The sequence below is a fragment of the Gadus chalcogrammus genome, chromosome 15 (assembly GCF_026213295.1).
Source record: "Gadus chalcogrammus isolate NIFS_2021 chromosome 15, NIFS_Gcha_1.0, whole genome shotgun sequence".
In the NCBI taxonomy this organism is placed as follows: Eukaryota; Metazoa; Chordata; class Actinopteri; order Gadiformes; family Gadidae; genus Gadus; species Gadus chalcogrammus.
The window spans coordinates 2,792,906-2,805,059 of record NC_079426.1 but is presented as its reverse complement, the minus strand read 5'-3'; positions in this window follow the sequence as shown (position 1 = coordinate 2,805,059).

Here is a 12,154-nt window from a genome sequence, read left to right as displayed (position 1 = left end):
CCACTTACCATCCAGAGGTGTGAATATCCACCGTTGATCTGCACACGGCCCCAACCACCCCAGTAAGTCTCCGCCCGCAGCTACGGGTAGCATTCACAAGGTCATCACATACACCTGTTGATGGTTGATGTTTAATCCCAAAAAAAATTCTCAAACGAAGAAAGATAGGGAATTAAAGTGTGTTCATCCATGTTTTCAAACCCAGCTCCGATTAAAATAAGGGACCTTTCATCATAGTTAATCGCGATAAGGATCGTTTCCCCCATTTTCATCACATCTAAACGGAGGACAAGCAGGCAATTCACTGGCTTCAAGTGGCGGCCATTAATTAAGAAAGCCATTTGGCTAAGAGGACAAAACAGCCTACAATGATTGCGCCATAATCTTGTGTTTACCTCCTGGAAACACCAGGACAGCACGCTAAAGTTCTTCCCTAACACTGTTGGACAAGGCCGTGGTAAGTCGGTAGGACATTGGTCGGTCTGATTTACCTCTGTGCTGGAACCATAAGCGATAAGAACTTGACGATAAGACCAATGTGTTGCTCAAAGGTCAGCCGCCCAGTGAAACAGTGATCATGGTCAGCCATTTTTCCTGCTATTTACCACAACGCTTTCATCCAAAATGACTTATTGAATTGCAGAGGCAGGGAGGAGCAGGAAGAATGGGGTAATGCATCTTGCTCAAGGGCAGGCTGGTAGGACAGTTAGACTGCTGACGTTGGTGGTTCCAAACCAGGACTTTTCAGCAGGAGTTTCCAGGAGTCAAACACACCAACCCCTTGTTTTTTATCATTTGGATTCTCCACTGGGTCCTTGGAGACCGAACCTTTGTGTTTTGGTGCACGTGTCTTGATGTTGCATCTCTAACACACCGACACAGCTATGTACTGTGACTTGTTGTATTTTCAATGAAGGAAAGAGCGGGGAAATCTATTTTCATCATGTTGTTGATAACCTGAATTCCAGCCATTATGAAGGCAAAACGTGTCTAGAAAGTAAAGTTATTCATAGTTCTTAGGCCTGCATCGACCGATCCACGTCCATAACGTCAATAGTGCTAACCTGGCTTGCTTTTCCACTACGCTTGCAACCGCATCCCCATCCGGAACACAATTCAAGGTCTTGGGTTGTTGAATTTTTTTAGGATTAAAATTTTGCATAAGAAACAAATTCAACTCACAAAGATAGTCTCCCCAGACCTTCTGCAAGCTTGTGAAAAATCACGTCTGGGTACGGAAGATTAGGTCAGTAGTCGACTGTGGAATGCTCCTTTCAGGGTATTTCTTCAAGGTCGACCTTTCAGGTGTGTTAGTCTCTCATGCATACACATTACGGTGGTGGATCAAGGTCCTCCCCTAAACATTTGTCCTCTGCGCAAACCCTCTGAAAGCGGGAGGCACGTGAGGCGTGTTTATTTGTGGCCATGTATGTTGCCTCTATCATCTGCGCCCGCCTAGATCATCAGCCAGAAATCATTCCCAGCTCTATTTCCCCGACCGGCCCACTGAACAGCCGGGGCTGAGCCAAACGCGCAAATCCCACCGCCTGCTACGGACATTTAAGCACATTTCTCAAAACACCCTAGCTGAAATCCTTCTCCCCACTGAGACCGAGATTACCAGCGCTCCTCCAAAAACATTGTCGGCCATTGTCTTGGCTATGCACGCACATCATGTATGCGAGCACAGACAAAAGTATTTTTAAAACGTCTGAAGCCGATTCACGTTATTTAAATTGGTTTATTTCTCGATGGTAATTCCGGGGGTTGGTCTGGTCATGGAATGGTGGTGATGTGTTGCCCACACAATCCCAGTCCGTCTGGCTGCCTTACCTGGGGGGGGGGGCGCAGAACCACGCTGCTTCAGTCCGCCAAACACAGTCAATGTATTCATGCGTTGGTAGCGGCGCTGTGAACAATGCGTTGTCCCGATGAAACATACCTGTGTTTCTCTTCTGTCACGCAGAAGGCTGGATTTGGGCTCAGAGAGACGAAACAAGGCTGCATGGTAACCGCGAGCCAAATTCAACAAAGAAAGGTAAGAAGAAGGAAACATAATCGCTTTTGAGTGCCTTTGCTGATCTAAGAGGAATTCAAGCGTGTCCAACTTTGGTACCCTACTGTGCCATGGATTTTAAAACACATAACAGACTTTCATGAGAATGGAGGAGGAACGAAGGGTAGAAAAGGGCAGGCTCATCCATCTTCTAACACCAGTGGATTTAAACTAGGCTTCAGAATCAAAGCGTGACAGTAACTAACATGTGAGATGATCCGGGTCACGTGACAGCTTCATCCGCACTTCACTTATTTGCGCTGACCTTTAAGACAGACTGAAATGATAATAATGCATTTTCATGGATTTTATTAGTTCCCGTAAACAAAAGCTTGAAGTGCCGTGAATCCAGAAAAGGGAACTGTGAAAACAGTTAGCAATACCAGTAGTGCTTCCTCCAGCATTCCCTGAAGTCGTACTTTGTGCAAAGCATAAGATCAGAGGCGTTTGGCCTCCCGAAACTTCCGGGGATGCTAATTGTCCAAACCGTCTTTCCATACACAGCACCTCGGTGACCGCGGAACCCAAAGACTGCATCGGAGCCCGTCAGCCCCCAGCCCCAAACCCCCCCCCCCCACCACCCTCTCTGACAGCTAATAACTCGGGGGGGCTGATAACCAGACAGCCCGTGGATCCAGGGCACTTACTGAGCCGCGCTCAGCCCTCAGCCATCGCGCCAGAGACCTGGCCTGCGGATGACAAGAAATACAACACGCACACACATCAGTACACACGTAACAAACACACACACACACACACACACACGGATACAAACAAATGTGCACACACACACACACATAAGCACACACACATAAGCACACACACACACACCCAAGTGTTAATTGCCATGAATTCTCATTTCCAACGGGTATTTATCCTAGAACTATGTCAAATTAATTTTGTGTTTTTTCTATAAAACTATCAATTATTTCTGCCCTTTTCTTGTTTCTGCCATTTGTAAGTGTCGTGTCATGTGCTTCACCTAAAAGAGGAGAATACGAAAAAAAGCTCTGCCCTGATTAAACAAAACAAAGCACAATGTAATCCTATTCATTACCGCTCTCTGGGTAAGGAGACGCTCTGACAAGTAGTCAAGTGACAGCGCGTCCGCAGAGCCCTGTAATTCACATGGGAACCAAACCACTCTGCGCCGACTAGACGAGCTCTTCAGCTCTTCCTCTAAAAACAACAGCGACAGCGTCAACACTGAACACACGGCTCTGTCCCTGTTATTACCCAGAATGCATCTGACGAGGCGAAAGGCGCTGCCAAATCGCCGGAGCACTTCAACCACCGGACCCGCTGAGCGGTGTCGTCTTGCGGTGGCAGCTGTCATTACGCAAGCCTCTCAAGCCCTTTGTGCTTGAAGGCCCTGATCGATGTAGCGCGCTGAGGGGCGGTCCACTTGAAGCTGTTAGTTCATTAAGCGAGCAGGACCCACCGCTGCTGGCAGTGGCACTCGTCGTGCCCACAGACTCACTGCGAGCGGAAAACCCGACACCTGAACGCTGTTATCCGCTTTGAACCAACAGTGAAGTGGGCTTTTTCATATTTCAATTTATTCCATGATGTTTAATGTTATTTTAGTCTTTGTGTGTTTAGGCCTATGCATATAGTTTGAATATATATATATATTCAGTGTTTGTGCTTGTGCGTGTGTGTACGTCTGTGTGTGCTTGTGCGTGTGTGTACGTGTGTGTGAGTAGGCCTATGTGCATCATGTGCCAGTGAGTGGATCAACTGCAGTGTAAGATAAGACAGCAATTCATTAATTATCTTTCAAATGTCAAACCAATTGTGGATTCACTCCATCAATCATATCCACCAATGGCTTTATTATTTCCCTCAACACCACACACACACACACACACACAACCTGAAACATACACACACCGTGCAGTGCATAAAAGTCCACCCATCTAAATATTGAAAATACTTGGTAGCTAGGAGAAAGTGGGTCACAGAACAGGCAGATACCGCCAGAAAGGTCCAATGATGCAAAACAATGCATGTTAATGAAGCCACCACCTCCACTTCCGTTAGGACTGGTTGTTACCTGAGCAAACCAGGCTTTGGACAGCTGCTGGGTTGCCCGGAATCTAAATGAGGTTTTTATAAATTCTAAGTCCATCACATGGGGCACATTTTCTCTTTTTTTTTTTCCTTCTCAGACCGATCGAGAAAGTGATGGAACGGTACGAGAACTCTTCGATTCCTTGAGGAAGTGCGTGCGTGTGTGTTTGGCAGTGTGTGTGTGTGTGTGTGTGTGTGTGGCACTGTGGCTTTCGGGGTAGCGGGTGACATAAGAGAAGCGACCCATGTGACAGGTGACTGCCAGGGTGCAGGCGATGAACAGTGACCTCCAGGGACTGTAGGCTGGCTAAAGCAGTCTCACACACACACACACACACACACACACACACACACACACACACACACACACACACACACACACACACACACACACACACACACACACACACACACACACACACACATGCATCCGCTCACATGCACACAAACATGAACATGCACGCACAGTCGCACACACATAGACGGATGAACATGCACAACCACGCACTCTGCACACACACACACACACACACACACACACACACACACACACACACACACACACACACACACACACACACACACACACACACACACACACACATACAGTGCCCTCCGGCAACACGTTAAGTCTAATTTTAGAGACCTGACAAGGGCGTTTGGCGCAAATTAAGTCAACGAAACAAGTGAACGAGCTGGCGGACTGCCCACGTCGTAGTGATCGAGTTATTCTTCCTCGGCTTTACCTTTAAGTGAATTAAACATTAAACAGACGCCTCAAAGAATCGCTCGAAAGGTTTGTGAATTAAAAAGATGAACACAGATTGCAACAACCAAAAAAAAAAGAGTTCACCCTCCCTGAGTCTGAGACATATGGTGGACGCTGTCCTTCGTCTTGCCCTTGCTTCAACCTCCAGCAGACACAATACTGCCAGTCAGCAAAGTTCTCAAAGTGGGGAGCTCCATGTGTTGACATGGAGCTTGTTTGAATAAACTATCAATGCCTATATCTTTAGCCAATCTAAAATAAATAGCGATTACTTTAATCAAGCGAAAAACTGTGGCCTATTCACTGCATCAAATTGAAGCTCCCGGGGGTAGAAAGCCAACTTGTTTGCGCCATCTTTTTTTTATAATAATTTGAATAAACAAGCTTTCTTGTTAAACTAAATGCCACATGTTGTTTACATAAGTATGTGGGGGGGAAAAGCAATGTGTACTTTGGCATTCACACTTAGAACTGAATGCTAATATGCAAGGTATTTCTTTCAAAGTGAGACATTGTCTCCTGTTACCAGAGGTGTGCCAAAAGAAATTAGTGAAAGAAGAATAATGTGGAAAATGTAACTAACACCGCAAACCACGGTGAATAATGTAATTAATCAGAGCGGAATAATGAAATTCTAACTCCTTTGAATGCCCGCAGCATTGTGCTCAACTAGTCACTAGAAATAGGCTGTCTCTTAAGTCCTAACATGGTACCGTTATAGCAAGCTGTCGTGTTCTACAAGAATTAAATCATATAAACCGCAAAGAATATTTCCGTGCGTAAATCTTTAAAGAGGAATAAAGCAGATAGAGACAGACAGTTGAAGGCCTGTACGCCACGTAACTTTATTTCCTCTGCGTAATCATGTTGACCACTTACCCCTTGATGTCAATTACCCAAAGTGAACTGACAGTGATTTATGAACCTAACTGAAAAGGTACTTGTCATTCTCGAGCAGGTCGGGGCCGGGCCACTTGCTCAGGGGCTCCTAAAGTTAGACACGGGGGATTCAAACCCGCGACCCGTCGGCTGGGACTCAAACATCCTCACAACCCGTCGCTCCTCCGGTTTACATCCTATAGTTGGATCCAGGGATCAGGGATGAATACAGCATGAATCTGCTGCTCAATCTGCAGCCTGCCTGCCACATGCTTTGTTGCTGCAAAGCATGTTTATTAATCTCCAATGAAATCCCTGTGTTGTGAAAGATAACCAAAGATTATGATGATATATACTTCATTTCAATAAATCACCATCATTTTTGCTCTTGACAGCAGACATCAGATTTCCCCAAAGGCTGTCTCAGTCGCACTAATTAGAATTGTCTTCCAGTGCAGGTAGGCCTATACGGGTTTGATTCATCTTCTAAAAGACGCTCTCAAACGCCTGCAGCAATATCCACCCGTGTACACCCTCTCTCCCCCAGCCCCGAAGGATGGTTGTTTTTCTTTTTAACCTAGTTTATTGATATCAAACCGAATACATATCTGCTATATTTACGTATAAATCAAACATTGACATTAGCTATCGTGTGTGAAGAATCAGGGTTGTCAGTCTGTGTAAAAATCAGCTGACAGCCAAAGCCCCGAGGGCGAGGCACAGAGTTAAAGATGTGATGGACGGGGACGGATCCCCCGGGAGGCTCGACAGACACCTCCGCCCGGGGGAGAGGGAGCCAGCGCCGGGGAAACCTGCCCGGAGACGGACAGGTGACGGGTGACAGCATGTGACCTCGCAGTGGCTGAGGTGCACAGCCGCGTGCGCCCAGGTAAGAACGGGGCCGGGGTGGAAAGGGCGTGGAAGACCAAGCGCCGAGCAGAAGCGCTGTGGCTGGAGGGACCGTTCGGCTCCGAGATCCAAAAGAAACCGGGTTCGATTCCCCCGCGGAGTCTGCGGTTCCACGCACGAGACGCCCCGCCCGTAAAGCTGCTGCTTTATGACCTGCATCTGGGTCTCCTGTCTCCTGGCTGCGTGGAGTCGGCTAAGAAGTGACTATAAACGAAGGTGTTAAAACAAAGATCGGTTTCCTTATAATAACGTCGCAGAACCAACCACAAGCCAGTAAGCACATGAATGACCATCAGGGAACGCATTGATACATACTTCCTCTTGATATGAAGCTATGATCAGGCAGACACTGTTCGGAGCGAATGGAACAGAAAAGTATTGTATGTAAATCATCACTGAGAAACCATAAGAATAAAGGCCTCGCATGACCATAAATGGTAAATAAATGCACTGTTGTCATCCAACCTGGCAACCTGGTTGAAGATGCTGTTCACAATCCTTTGCGGAGTCCAATGTATTATCGCCTACTGCAGTTTCAGTCTAAAAAGCCTTATGCTGCTAGCACATTATACACTACAAAGTAATCGTCCACGAACCAGTGTAGTGTATAATTACTTTGTGTATGTGATTGGTGGCTATTACCATTGACTCTATAAGAAGCTGCTATAGATTGTAGTGTTGACACTCAAGGCTTATTTTCTCGGTCTGCAATTACATAAAGAGCGCTTCACCGGCGCTGAGTGCACCATGGCAACGGCCCAAGTTTGTCATCAGAGAAGAACGAAAATAAAGAAATGAAAGGTCACTCGGTAGAAGCTACTGTCGGTTTAGCAGATACTTCTCGTAAGCATCTCAAGGATGCTTACAGGTAGTTTGAGGACTGTGGGGATCGAACCCAGAGACTTTGGGGATGGACTCTTACCAGGAGTCTAACCACTAGACTCCTAATCACTGGTTGTTTCCCCTCAAGGTTTAAACTGAAACCATGAGGCTGGATAACACAGGGAAGACTGGGAATAGTAAATACAGATTGATTGTCGCTATCGGCTAACACATTGTAACACAGTTCAACACAGTGTAACACAGTCAACACAATCTAACACAGTCTAACACAGTGTAACACTGTCCAACACAGTCCAACAGAGTCTAACACATTCTAACACATTCTAACACAATCCAACACAGTCTAACACAATCTAACACAGTGTAACACAGTGTAACACTGACCAACACAGTCTAACCCAGTCTAACACATTAAACAAAGTCTACCACAGCCAGACGGATACCATAAAGATGATTTTTAAAGATGTCACAGTTATGGGTTCGGATTTTTTCAGTGACTCCCAATAAAAGCGGTCATGACCTTTATGGCAGGAATCATAATTTTCCATTAAAGCCGGCATCATTCCCCTCGTGTGAAGGATTCTTTAGAGAAGTGCAATATCTACCCGTACCAACCCCTTGACTTTGAGTTTTGTTACCGGACAATTTCATCATGCTTCCCTCCTAAACCCCTCAGGGTTATGGCGAGGAGAGGCTGTGAAGACGATGACACTGACCTCACCTTATCAACGAGGGGAAATCTCCCCCCTCCCCCCCTCCCCCCTCCCCCTCTGGGGCATGGGGCAGCTGTGCGAATTTGAGTCTAATGTGTCCAAAACATTTTAATTAAAATGCATTTATGTCAAATACATCCGACGCCACTGACAGTGAGTTCCGATCCAGGGTCTTAAGCAGCAGGCAGGGGTTAGGAGGATCTTGCTCAAGGGTTCCTGGGCAGTGGGTATCGAACCGAGTACCTTTTGGAGGCAGAGACCCCATTGTCATACGTTTTCCTGTCCCCCCCCCCTTTGGGTATTGGATCCTTATTATTTTCACATTCAACCCTTTAAGCGTTTGTGATCTCCCCTGTAATGATGATTCAGTGGTGTCAAGATGTTAGAAAACAGTGGTGAGAAGCTCTTTACATTCCTAAATCCCTCCTCGCCACGCTCATATAATTTAATATAATATCAGGTTAAAACTGAAAGATAACATGTAGCCCCAAGGCATAACATATATCCAACACGAAAAAAATACAAATTTGAGCATAAATCAATTGATCATCCAGTGTAAATGATGTGAGTACTGAGATTTGACAGCATGTAGCGCAAGCGAAGGGAGGTGTGTGTGTGTGTGTGTGTGTGTGTGTGTGTGTGTGTGTGTGTGTGTGTGTGTGTGTGTGTGTGTGGGGGTACTTTTAATGGGCTTCTCAAAGCAGTAAACAGCCCCACTGCAGTGTCTTATATGCTGACTACAAAGTGTGTGTGTGTGTGTGTGTGTGTGTGTGTGTGTGTGTGTGTGTGTGTGTGTGTGTGTGTGTGTGTGTGTGTGTGTGTGTGTGTGTGTGTGTGTGTGTGTGTGTGTGTGTGCGTAAGTGCGTGCCTGTGCTTCGTGCATAAAAAATGGCCCAACTGCAGCGAAGATGTCAGGTTTCATGCAAAGGAGGAACTCTACGGTGCGGGTGGGAGGGTGTGGGGGATTGGGGGGGGGTGTGCAGGAGTTTCTTGGCCGGTGAAGGCTGTTCGTCCCTCATCGTCTATAGCGAGCGATGCCAGCAACGCCCTCCAACCCTCGTGAACATGAAAAATGGATGCCAGTGTAGTGGCGAACCCCCCCCCGCCCCCAGGGTGCACTGAAGCTATAGAACCACGCGAAACAAGGGGGGAGTGGAAGAATGGAGCTGTGGGAGGGAGGACACAAGCTCCTTTGGATACTCCTTCTGTCCTCCCGTTTCAGAGGGTTTCGCTCGCTAGACAAAAAAAAAAAGGACATTACTCAGTGAGTGGATGAAGATGTATTTATGAGTATGAAGATGGATCGATGGAGGGGGGGGGGGCAGTGTTTGTTTGGGCTTTAACTCCGGGTGCTAGAAGGGATGCTCTGTTGTTACTTTACCTAATTAGACTTCTTTGAGTCATTGAGACGGAGTGGAAACTAGGGCTTAACAACCCAGACTGTCAAATGGAGAATGATGATGTTCCGATACAGTAGAGCGAACGTTTCTCTTATGAATGTCCTTACATTTCTAATGCAGTAGGCCTGGTGAACAGTTTTGTAGTGAGCTAGCTCTTTTGTTTAATGTAGGGAGCTTTGTGTGTGCGAGTGCCAGGGATCTGAGCACACTCATGCGCTTCCAATATGCACATCATTAATATACTCCAACATAAAGCGACGGCATGATGAATTTTAGAACAGTCTGCGGCAGATATGTTCTTTCCTTTCCCATCTGATTCCCTTTTATCTAGCAGCTCAGCAAACAAATTATCAAGAACGATCAGCGATGAGGCAGAAGCAGGCCTATTAAGCGTACGTTTTCCCCAAAACATTTGAAGAAGCTTTCATCAGCGGCATCCCGGGTTTCAAAGTGACATCATAAAACAGTACACGGCACAAGGCCCCAATATCCATATTTTTTTCCCTTCTTCAATTATTTCCCTTTTTCATCTCTCAACGTCGTCTAAGAGCGATCTGGGGACTGCTTCCTCTGAGCGGCTGCTAATCAATCTCTCAAAGTCAAAGGGAAAAATCCAAGGAAGGGATTACCATTAACTCTGGGGATGGGGGTGGTGGATGGGGGGGGGGGGTCCTCCCTTTGCTTCCATCATTCAGATTCTTATCGCACCTCCATTCGGGGGTGCTAACTCCCTGACAGATTGTAAGGGATCAGGCGAGCTCCGGCGCTTAGCCCGCCCACACGCCCCTGCGCACAGAAGGACAAGCCTCACAGCCGCCCCGCACGTTCTCGTAACTATTATGCCCTGCTTAAACAGAGAAGAAGAAGAAGAAGAAGAAGAAGAAGAAGAAGAAGAAGAAGAAGAAGAAGAAGAAGAAGAAAATATAACCATCTCCCGCAATTCATTCCATTAACAGAGGGCGGGCGGTGTTGGTGATGGTGGTGGTTTCGATTTCCGCTTTGATGTGTCACACACACTGCGGCAGATTTGTTTTTAATACGTGTGACATGATCCACTTAGCAGCTCGCTGGAGGAAGTGTGGAGACTTTTCTCTTTTTTTGGGGTCTTTCCGCAGAGCTATAAAAGGTCACTGCTTGTTTGCATTACAGCTCGGTTCTCACCCCGAAACCTGTGATGAGCGCTTTGAGGATTACAACCTCTCGGGAAAAACAGAACTGTCAGCCAACTTAGAGGACGCCTGCCACTGTCGAACCTCGTCCTAGTGTTTATTATGTTGACAATCCCTCATCGCACCCAGGTTGTGTTTAGTAGTATTTCATACTTTCACTCCGTTGCAGAGACAAGGGACTGATGTTGCCACAGGTCAATGCAAGTCTGCAGAATAAAAACAACATAAAATAAACTGGTCATACCTAGGCAGAGGCGCTGCATCCCATTAGGCATACCAGGCAACTGCCTGGGGCCCCGCAATTGCTTGGGGCCCCGGGCCACTACTAGGGGGCAAAAAAAAAAAAAAAAACACTCCATACCTCCCCCCCGTCGTCAACAATCGCTCCATACCCCCCCCCCCCCCCCCCCCCCCCGTCAACAATCCTCTGCCTAGGGCCCCCACACTCCCTAGAATCGCCCCTGTACCTAGGGCTATATGCACAATGATTAAATGTATGATAAACATCCATCACAAAATGGGCGAAAGCCACGTGAAAAACATAGCTGGAGAAACAGCCTAAGGTGACCCCAGAATAAGCCTCACTGCCCCCATCCACACTGTGGGCTTTTAGACTACGGGTTGACGTATGCTCATAAAATATGTCTCAATGATTGGCCTCATCATCAACAGTCAACTTTAATGGCGCAGATGGAGCTAAGCTTTCTTAATTTCCCAACTGCTCAACAAATTAGTGCTACTGCCCGTCTCCACAAGGTTATAGCAAACGAGCAATAGGAAGAAAATAAGAATGTGGGACTTTTTTTTGGAACGCACCGTGCGAGTTTTCAGACTATGTGAATCACCCCCTTTCAGAAGTCGCATATAGTGTCCATCAAACCACATCTTAAGAGAGACATCTGGGACTGTGACGGAAGCTGCTTGACAGACGACTTTTATGATTGAAGCTGATCTAACACTCACGCTGACACACGTGTGTGCACGCACTCGCGCACACACACGAACACGCACACACACGAACAAACGCACACGCAACCGTCTGCTGGGGTAACGACCTCTTCGCTCAGGGGAATAATTAAAAGTTCACAGACGGTCACAAGAAGTTTGTGATTTCACTCTGTCCAATTAACCAGGTTGTCAACACGTTTTATGGGGAAATGTTGACACCATGGGCAGTGTTCCTTACAATATAAATAGGAAGCCTAACTATAAAACACGATGAGAAGCCCAGATAAGTTCCCAAATGAATGTGAGACAGCTGTACTTCCTCTAAATAAAACCCTTGCAATATGGAACAATCATTTTCCAAAAATACGGAGGTGTGATACTTTCTTCACAGATTT